The sequence below is a fragment of the Lathamus discolor genome, chromosome 8 (genome assembly GCF_037157495.1).
Source record: "Lathamus discolor isolate bLatDis1 chromosome 8, bLatDis1.hap1, whole genome shotgun sequence".
Lineage (NCBI taxonomy): Eukaryota > Metazoa > Chordata > Aves > Psittaciformes > Psittacidae > Lathamus > Lathamus discolor.
The window spans coordinates 13070324-13081354 of record NC_088891.1 but is presented as its reverse complement, the minus strand read 5'-3'; the positions used below and the strand labels follow the sequence as shown (position 1 = coordinate 13081354).

Here is an 11031-nt window from a genome sequence, read left to right as displayed (position 1 = left end):
TCACCCTCAACCAGAAGACCAATTAATATGTAATAGTTTACTTTTAAAAGTTGTTTCTTGCATATTTTGTACTAAATTTACATTTCATACTCAGTCATATAAGTGAGCAGAAGTATACTGATATATGAAATGATACTTTTAATGAAGGAAAGTTAACCTCTTGCCCTGTCAGACAATTAAAACAGTAATTAATGAAAGCAGATGGCAACTAGGTCATAACACTTAAGAGATTGATATATTCAGTACTTCTTGTTTCTCAATTCATGTATTAAATACTGGTGGTCAGCTTGCCAAGTTCAATCTATATGACTAAATGCATGGAAGTGGGGTGAGAAGAAAAAAGTCTAGCTCTTTTTGCTAGAGTCACATTATTCATTATGCTTCAGAAGAAGACAATCTCAATGCCACCCTAATTCCCCAGCATCCATACAAGACAAGGACCAAATCATGCCAATCATTTTGGGTTTGGTTCCACACACACACCCCCCCCCCCCCCCCCTTATAAAGTCATTGGAGAGGCACAGACACAGCTTTACAGAGACTCCGGCTCCAGAGGGTTGTTCTGACTTTTCCTGATATGGCACTTGAAGCCTTTGAGCTTTTTGTTTCCAGCTATGGAGCTTTGGGGGTGAGGTCTATGTTTTGTACATATGAGGTCAAGACACACCTCTTGACCCCTCTGCTCTTCTAATGGATTCCTTGCCCCTTGTTTCCTTCACTTTCCTTTTTTATGTGGCATACTCTTCTAGAAGCAAGATACTGAAATACATAAATGAAGGCATTATTTAGGGGTGCCACATTAGTGATCACACTGCATGTTTTTGATAGAGAAAAGCATCCTGGCAGCCATAAACAAATAGGTCTCCAAAGGGCTTTATATAATTTTTACAAGAAACTCAATCTTGATACTAAATGCTAATTAATTCCATGATTATTTCCTAATGGAACAAGTCTGTGAGGGATGCTAACCAGGAAGCAGAAGACAACTGATTCTGATAAATTGAAGATTTCAGGCTCTTCACACGGCATGGAATTAAGTGACTCAAATCATCTTGAATGAATCATTTAACAAAAGTTTGTGAGGTAAGTTCCAGGAAATGTGTATGACAATAGCACAGATGTTTGCATAAAGTGTTTGTGCTCTTTCAGGTAATTCCTCCCAGTGGCTCACTTGACATCTTGAAATATTTGCACAGCTGCTGCTAATGACAGGACACTCACAGGACAAGGTAGGTCCCCCACACCACTCTGTTCAGGTGAACTAGCTGATGGCAGCAGTTTGTTCTGCAGTTCTTCCACTCCATCAACTTGATGGCCAGCAGCGGAGTTAATCTCAGGAAAAAGGAAAACCCCCGGTGCCAAAGAATAAAGTGACAGATTGGCACAGTCTATTTTAGAAAAGAGCTGCCACATCTAGTTAGTATCATACACAGATTTGCTGCACAGTAACAAATGGATGCTGGGCTGAGCTTGGAAACTAAAGCCAAAAGTATATTGAGGATTTCAGCCAGGAATGGGAAAGAAAAATGCTTTTCTGCATTGAATCACAGGGAGCAAGTGCTTGTATTTTACTACTGTTCTCCATTTTGTTCCCTTCATTTCCTTTCAAGTTATCTTTTAAGGACACAAGACACTAGCATTCATTATGCTATACATGATCAAACTTGCAATTCAAGGGAAACAAAAATTACTTGATGTAAGCAGCAAGTAAATCAATGGGTTCCTATTCAATTCAGATTTCTCAGTCTTCTGCCAACATACCTCATCTAAACTCTGTAGAAAGGGGTAATCAGTATAGAAAGCTTCCATACAAAAATCCCCAATTCACCCCCCCCAACAAGCGAAACATTATGTGCTTTGATATAATTTCTTTTACAGAAGAACCAGACAATTTAAATATGAATCTTAACAATGAAACCACTACCAGTTTTATACTTTCCAACTGATCACATTAATCTATTGTTTCTATTTATTACTCTATGCCACTGTATATTTTACTGCTTATGTTTGTGCCCACTGTTTTAGTGTAAGAAAAACAATTTTATATACTTACCGGTGTTGGCATAAATCAGCACTGTTATACTGTACAGCACTGTAATACTGTATTTAATATTAATTTTTAGTATTAGAGATAACCACTGCTTCAAGTACTCCAACTTATTAACTTCTGCTCCAGAATTAGCTGTCCATAGCATCTGTTTGCCAGTCTGGCATTCATGTTTGCAAATTCAGAGCATAAACTTGTTATGAACCTGGTTTACTACTGTAATATACTGGTAATTTCCTTTCTATATTCTTGCCCGTGGTAATAACTCCCCAGACAGTCTTCCCCTACCTAATTTTGATGGGATTTCAGATGGGTAGAAGCTGGGTAAAAGCAGATGAAGTGCCAATAGCGTCATCTGAAAAATCACATTTTATGGCCAGTACCAGAGTCTTAATGAAGGAGCTCTCAGCAACTAGAAATAGAGATGTAAATAATTTCTGAGAGAGCTCTTCAGTACAGGCAGTCTTCAGCTGAGCCAAGTCATCAAGGAGATTATTTTACTGGCTATATTTGACAGATATTTCATACAGAGGCTCTCAGAGGTCTTCATATACTAAGACAGGCCACACAGTCATATACACATAGATATAACTATTGCAAAGACTCATCACTCAAGGGACGGTGAGCAAGAACCAGCTGGTCACTGCAGCAAGTACTTTACGGGCTGAGGATTGAGCAGTTGGGGGAAAAAAAAAATATATATATATATATATATATATATAAATAAATATATATTTATAATACCAAACTGGCAGCTGAAGATACTCCAAACCAATAGGGAAGTAGGCAACTTAAATAACCAGTCCTGAAGGGCTCCCTATAGAAAGGACTCTGAAGCTAAGGTTCTCTGAAGAGGAAGAAACTATTTTGCATGACCTTATATACTCACTTATATCTGACTCCACGAGCATGCTGATGCTTGCACAGAAAAGCCTAACACTAAATGTGTTAATGCAGAAAGAATGTATGTTATTTTCACATTGTGCATGATGACAGAAGTTTACAGTACCTAAGAAAAGTACTATCCTCTGTCTTTACGAAAAGATGAGAGCATGAGAATACTCCCAATAGGACACACTTGGTACTTACCAGAAGATTTAATAACATATAGCTAGGATTATATATATCCCTTTGGATAATTAGCCAACAGTGACACATGGAAACAGTATTCTTCAAATACCCTGGGATGCTAAAAACAAGGTACTCACAAAACACATAGCACCCTTCACATAAAAAACCCTTCCTCATTTGTTTTTGCTTTTTAACTTGCAGGCAAAACAAGTCACACACTGACACACTTTTCATTGGCCCAGAAAAACAAGCATCTCCAAGTTAAACCAGTACACTAAACTATGACTTACTCACTGAGAAGCCAGCCTTCTTAGGCTTCTAGTAACACTGCTGTAAAGACTATCCTCTGGCATAGAGCTCTGGTATAAAACTGAGAGCAGTAATGCCTCAAGTTGCTTTTCTACAAGCCATCTTTATCCATCCTTTTATTAACTCTTCATCTTGTATCTTCCAAGCACAACTACAGGCTGGATGGAGAGTGGTTTCAGAGCAGCCCTGAGAAGGACTTGGGGGTGTTGGTTGATGAGAAGTTCAATATGACCTGGCTTCAGTGTGCACTTGAGCCCAGAAACCAACCATATGCTGAGCTGCATCAACAGGAGCATGACCAGCAGGTCAAGGGAGGTGATCCTACCCCTCTACTCTGCTCTTGTGAGACCCCACTGCAGTTCTGCATCCAGCTCTGAGGCAACAACACAAGAGTGACATGGAGCTGTTGGAACAAGTCCAGAGGAGGCCACAAAGATGGTCCAAAGGCTGGAGCACCTCTGCTGTAGAGAAAAGCTGAGAGAGCTGGTCTTGTTCAGCTTGGAGAAGAGAACGTTTCAGGGAGACCTGATAACAGCCTTCCAGTACCTAAAAGGGCCTACAAGAAATTGGTGAGGGACTTTTTACAAGGCCATGTAGTGACAGGACAAGGGGGAATGGTTTTAACCTGACAGAGGGAAGATTTAGATTTAGATCAGACATTAGGAAGAAATTCATCCCTGTGCAGGTGCTGAGGCACTGGCACATGCTGCCCAGAGAAGCTGAGGCTGCCCCATCACTGGCAGTGTTCAAGGCCAGGCTGGACGGGTGTTTGAGCAATCTGGTCTAGTGGAAGGTGTTCCTGTCCATGGCATGGGGTTAAAACTGGATGATCTCTAAGGTCCTTTCCAACCCAAACCATTCTGTGATTCTAAGATTCTGATTTAGTAAACTGTCAGAATACTTCAGAGCTCTTTCAGAGGCTACATTCATACATGACCTTTGCTACATGACATTTCTCCGTAAGTGTCACATTGCCAGCGACTAACTGAAGCCTGCCTGGAGTTTAACAAAAAAGAAGTTATAAATTAATGTGGGGAGACCCAGAGAGTAGAGTAGAGTAGAGGTACTGCTTTAGACAAGCTCAGAGATCTTTACCTTACTCCTCTATGAAGTTATAGTTGCTATTTTAAAACAATGAACCATAGTCCAGAAACAGTGCAGCAGATGGAGTTATTGGAAGAAACATTAATATAAATTAAATCTAGAGGGTTTGTGGTCAGAGTAGCATCTCAAACATTAAATTTCCTCCAGAATTACAGTTGTCCATTTGCTTGTAAAGGCTGATGACACTGCTGCTGCCAGGGAGGTCCAGCTGCTGCACTGTAACATCACTTGGAAACTTGGGATCACTTCCTGCAGAGAGCAGGCTGGCTGCAGCTGACTCCGGAGCCTCGCTGCACCGAGGGGCTACCTGGGTACGTTCGCCCTCAAAGGGTATGAAGGGCTTCAGCAAGGCAGGAATAATAGCTCCGGTCGGATCCGTCAGCTGGTGGCCACTCGAGGGCAGCATTTCAGTACAAAAGAACCCAACATGGGAACAAAAATGGACACCAAACTGCCAGACTGCTTCAGTTCACCGTCAAGATTTTTTGCAGGTTGATCTCAAAGCTTTCTGTGTCTACATAAGCAGCGCAGCAATAGGAGAGGAGTACCGAAGTGTAAGCAGCGAAGAAAAATGAGATCAATACCAGATAAGTAAGACCAGAGTGCTTGCCTATGGCTTAGCTACGCTACCAGAAGGAAAGACAGATGCACCCACACCCACGTCTCACACCCTACTCCCCAGTGAGAACAATTTACCTGAGATAAGGAAAAAGTTTTCACTCAGATCAGCCAACTGTCTTCTACCAGGTCACACAAAGTTGTTGCACAATTGTGACTTTAAAAGCTAAGGAATGGCAATACAGAAACTGTCAGGATACAAATGAATGACCCACTTGGTTCATCATCACCTTCTCACTTCTAGTAATGCCACTGTAATACCTCTAAGGCCAACTGCCCAAGGTGAGAAGGCTGTAATAAAGAGCATGAACACTGCTGGTTTACTGCCCTATTTACACCAACTAAAACCAGTCACAGGCCAAGAACATATTCCACTTTTGGACACTGAATGACAACAGGAGCAACAAGGCAAAGTAGGGCAAATTAAAATATTCCCACAGGAAGAAAACACACACTAGTAAACACTCTGGTAGGCAAAGAGAGCTCTTGGAACAGAAACTTGCTACACAGCTTCAAAGGCACCCTTGTCATCTGATGCAAAGAGTAGCTTTTCTTCTTACCAGCAACAGGCTGCTTTCAGAAGAGCATCACAAGGGCCACCACCTTCAGGCCTGGCTGGGGAAGCTGGCGTCTGAGGCATCCACTGCACTCCATGAAGACAGGTAATTCTGGAAGTGACTCACGGCAAAACACTAATTTGAGTTGCTCTTTCCAAGACAGGAGTCAAATTTTGGTTTTCCTTGAAGGAAAATATTCACAAACTGAACCCCTTCCCCTTTATTTTTAACTGCTGCTCTAAGCTTTTTCTCCAGACACATGTATACCCTGCAATCATACACTGCAAGAGCAAGCATCTGTATGCTTCTCCCAGCTCTTGCAAGTGGGCAGGGGACTGTTGGGATATCTGCAAGCAGCTGAAGATTTACATCTTTTATTTAAAAATGACATTCTCAGTCACCTAAGTGACTCCACATATTGAAGCCAACTGGAGTACAGAGACCAAGTCTACTGGTTCAGATTTTTGGACCTGAAGCCAGATCCAACCTGAAGGAGAAAGGGCAACAAAAAGATGTAAATGTAGGATGCGGATGGACAATTAACTGAGATAGACTCACTGAGCAGGCAAAAAAGAGAATAAGCATAGTTTAGTAGGTAGCACATGTTGATGGAAAGCTCAAGTGAGGTGTGTAATGACACTTTAAAGAAAAAAAAAACCACCCACTGACAAATTAATATTGTTTTTTAAAGAAATTTCTGTGTGCATAACCCATTTCTAGTAGTGAATCACCTGTTTACAGAGTTTTCAGTAAGATATCCCCCAAGCAAAAGCATTGGGAGTGAAAGCCACTCAGGAGTAACGAGGTGAAAACAAGACACTTCCTTGTTACCATCCCTCTGGCTGTTTTGCACAGCTCTCCCACACGACAGAGCTGTCTGTTTTATGCTCACTGTTGGGTTTACACATCAGTGGATGTGCCATTAACTATCATACTACATCCAGATTCACCATATTCATTATCTTGTGGGTTTTTTAAATCCTTTTTTTATTTTTCTTATTATATACGAATAATAAGGTGAAGCAGTGTGAATAGAAACATACAGAAGCCAAACTGAAAACATGCTTAAACTCAGAAGTATTCTGCAATGCCTAATATTCCAATGAAATATGCAAAATGTATTTTACATGAATTTCACTCTGAAAATTGAAATAAAATATGGTATAATGAGGTTCAATGACAAAGGAATCACTCAAAGTCGAGTGCCAGCATTATTTCTGGTGTCCTTCTCCGTACAACTCCCTTTCCAAATGAGTATGACCTACTGTGATCATTCACAGGATTTACATGGACACAAAAAGCAACATAAGGCACGCCACCTGCAAATCTATAAACCATCTTGGGAGGTCAAAGGTATGTTGCCAGTATCTCCTGCCACTAATATGCTTGCTAAACAGTGTAAAAGGGACCACACTATTGACACATTACAAAGTTAGTCAACATGTATCCATCTGGTACACATAATTTGAAGTTGCATGCATCAGCAAGTCATAATTTAAGGAAGGCTATAGCCTGACATTTCAGGTGTAAACTGAACACAATTAACCCAGAAGTCACTGAAGAACAGCAGATACTGTCCCATAGCACCTCCCTAAGAATTGCTTCTTAGCAAGAACAGCATTTTATATATCCATTAAGATCATGAACTACATATGCTACTGATCTAAATGTTCCCTCTTCCTGTACTGCTGACCTCACTGCCTGATAGCTTATTAACCAGACAGAGCTGTAAACAGTTTGATTTCAAGTATTTATGACCCAAAGGAGAAGCTGACAAACAATAAAAAGGCTAAAAAAAAAATCTGAAGAAAGCCAGAGTCTGAAGGCCAGAAGCTGTCCCTGAAGAGCCACTGGACAGTTTGTCCCACAGTCCTCCAAAGCAGTGTCAGCAGCCTGCCAAGCCCCTGTGCTGTGTACTGCCCGCTGACCCCATGACCAAACATGTAATACATGGATGGTCCCTCTCAGATGCACATGTGCAGAACATGGTGATTCCACCTAGCATGTTCAGCCATCTATTTTCAGTGGAAACGACTATGAATTGTTCAAGAATTACCTGCGCTTTCAACATGCACAGATAGAAAAAAAGCATCAGTCAAAAGATGTAGTGAGGAAGAAGAGGCTGACTGGTATCATCACTCTCCAGCAGATAACACCGAAAACCACACAGCTAGAGGAAACAACACATCTGTGAGAGCACAAGCCAGCTCTCACCAGGGGACCCAAACCACTTGCATCATTTCCTGTGCAAGACTGCTCCTACCAGCACGGGACTTGCAACACTCACATTATTAAGTAGTAGGTGATGTGTAAGTAAAGCTAGAGGCAATGAAGAATGGATAAGCATGGACTACAACACAGCTTAGAAAGGTATTCAGCCTCTGGAAATGGTAGGGAAGGGGAATAAATTAAACTTCCCTGCCACTTTAAACAAAGCCAGAAATCTGAGAATGCAAACCCACAGCACATGATATTGCAACGCTGCCTTGTAACCTGATTACAGAAACCCACAGTAACCCCTGCTAAGAGCATTAAATATTAATAATGGCTTACAGCTGCTACTGCTACATAATGGGCTTATTTTGATGAGGAATACGGGCACAGCTTAAATAATGTGCAATAGTTCAGACAAACCTACTTTCCTTTTGAAATTCATGCAAGACCCTCTTGCCTTGCTGCAATTAATTGCAGAACCCAGGGCTATTTTTCCTCAAAGGCAGGATTTGTCCCTGATCTTTGTCCTACATTACATCTTTGTTTTTGTCAGAGGTTGCAATGTGAGCAGAGATGGATGACGTAGACCACTCATTACCAGGGGGTAGCCTTCTTTTTGTCTGTTCTGTCCTAATTACTGTGAATCTGCCCACACATACAGCCCACAAGGATAGGGTTTTTCCTTCCTGAAGTTAAAACATTCCTGTCCCACATCAGTACATTATAAATGGTAATGTTCCTGGCTTACATCATCATAAACAAAGTTAGGAAATGCTTGTTGTTTCATTTAACACTTTACTAAATGAATTTCAGTTTCTTTACTGACAAAGTAACTAATGAATATCTGATAATTAACAGAATGATTACCTAGCTAGAAGGCATTCTCTTCTCTACTTACTTTGCCATTAAACCATATGCCACCTTAACTAGACTCAGCTGGTACTGACTTTAATTTGAATGCTGACTTTAGTCTGCAGCCTATATAAAATAAATCAAGACCACTATGCACTTACTGATGTAGGTATGGATGATTTTCAGTAATAAAATGGCAGCTAGGTATCCAATACTAACTGGAAGTCAGTGGACTGTGTAGACTTAAATATGGTTGATTATTTAGAATATTCATCATGAAGCTCTAATGAAAACTCTTATCCTCACAGCAAATTCAGAAAGACAGAAGAGGAAGTGAGAGTTCCTAATGATTCATTAGAATTACTTTTAACTACTGCTGCATGAGTAGATGTTACAATATTAACTCCTATACATCTTGCACGTCGTTACCCAATTCCTGTACAAGGATTTTTATATAAGAATGCAACACTACTATTATCTAGGTCTGAATATGTCCTTGAGAAAAAAAAAAGCAGAGAGGTTTCCCTTGCCTCAGAGTCAGCTCTAAGGAAGCCTCAGGTCAGGCAGACACACCACAATGCTTAGCTGAGGTCTCTGAAGTTAAAGCTTTCATTTTTAAAAGTATGTTTCCAGCTGCTATAGCTGCAGCAATAATGAAATGAGTAATAGATGTAACAATGTCCACAGCCAGCTTTGGAACAATGACTCAAAGGAGTGAACTCCTCTGTCCCATGCAAGTCTTGATGAGAGTGTCAAGTCCAACTCCCTGCAAGCATTACCTGAAGAATTACTGATTTTAACACAAGAAACAGGTTTAGGCAAATACAGCTCTGTGGAACTGGAAGCTACTGTGGGGAAGGAAATCACAGAAGCAGTAATAAGGAAAGTCAGGAGAGAACAAGGAGGAAGGAAGTGGTGTCAGTAGTGCTAAGAGACTCCCCTTGCTGATCAGAGAATGTCATGATCAGGCAGTAAACCAATAAATTAAAACTAGTTGCCCATCAGAATATACCCATGTATGTCAATAACTTATTGATTCAGAGATCAGGAAGGAGAATATAGCTGTGAGGAAGTCAGACTCCCAAAGCTACAGCAGGGATTCTAATGTGGCAAGTTTGACAGTTCTCCTGCCAGAGTACTTTCTTCCCTTGTCTGAAGGAAGACATAGGGCAACCCAACCAGCCAGCAGCGCAGGCACAATGCCAGTTTTCTACTACTCAAGCCCTGTTAGTATGACACTGTAAAGCAACTGAGCTTCAACTTCTACCAAGGTCAGACAGGGGTCTGACAACTAATAAACCCTCAGAGCTTCTTATCTTAAACTTCAAGCCAAGCAACTCCAGGCAAGCTCGTATTTCCCTTAGCTTTCACAAGATCATAGACCATCTATGAGATATTTCATTAGCATGAACACCACATTCTCACTTCTTCTTCTTTGAAAATAAAGTCTCATTAGCAAGACACTTCTGGTTTCTTCTGTAACTCATTCTGAATGCATGTTAACATACAGGTAAAAATGGGATATGTCATTTAAGCTCTAGCTCAACTTTTAAAATCATTTTTTGGTAAGCTTTATGTAGAGAAAAGGCAGAAACTCATCAGATCAAGTACCTTGACATCCTAGATCCAAAAGTTCTCTGGCTATAATATGGATTTAGAGTAAGAAAAACTCCAGAAACTCCAGAAAGAGGAAACAAACAAACAAAACCCCCACTCATATATATCTTTGAAAAGGTTTATTGCTAAAATAAATCATTTAACATTAAAATATCTGTGGTATCTTCATACTAATGCAAGAGATGCTCCTGCTGTTCTCAGAGTTGCAGTGGCTGATTCAAAGTGTATTGCACCCACTTTGCATACAAGTAGTTTGAGATAACAGAGGGAATAATGCTGCCTAATATTAGTGCCTCTGTCAAACATTTTCAAACTAATTGATATTGTACGTACAGCCCACTATCAGTGATGTTAAAAAACATTTCCATTTGATTTAACTGCAGCTCCCCTTTACTAAAAGCCACTTTAGCTGAAGCAACAGGTTTGAGTAATTCCAGCTCTAGGCAGACATCCAAATGTTCGTGATTTCCATTGATCAGCCTGAAGAGGCTGAAGTTGGTCCATGACTCCACACTGCACACACATTTTTAATGTAGACATTTTTAATAAATGCAGACTTGCAGCTCAGCTCTTTTGCTAGGTGGGTCACAGCTGAATTGCTGATGCAGCTCAGCAGATCAAGTTGTTTCACAAGGAATTGAA

The 11031-nt window shown here is 40.6% G+C and overlaps 1 long non-coding RNA gene across 1 annotated transcript; it reads right to left on the bottom strand.

Annotated features, from left to right (window-relative positions):
* Positions 1-525: 525 nt before the first annotated feature.
* Positions 526-5778, bottom strand: LOC136018946 (uncharacterized). The gene is made up of 3 exons (XR_010614671.1): positions 5710-5778; positions 5228-5315; positions 526-759 (listed from the first exon to the last, which is right to left on the bottom strand). It is a non-coding gene; the product is annotated as an uncharacterized LOC136018946 (long non-coding RNA).
* Positions 5779-11031: the final 5253 nt, after the last annotated feature.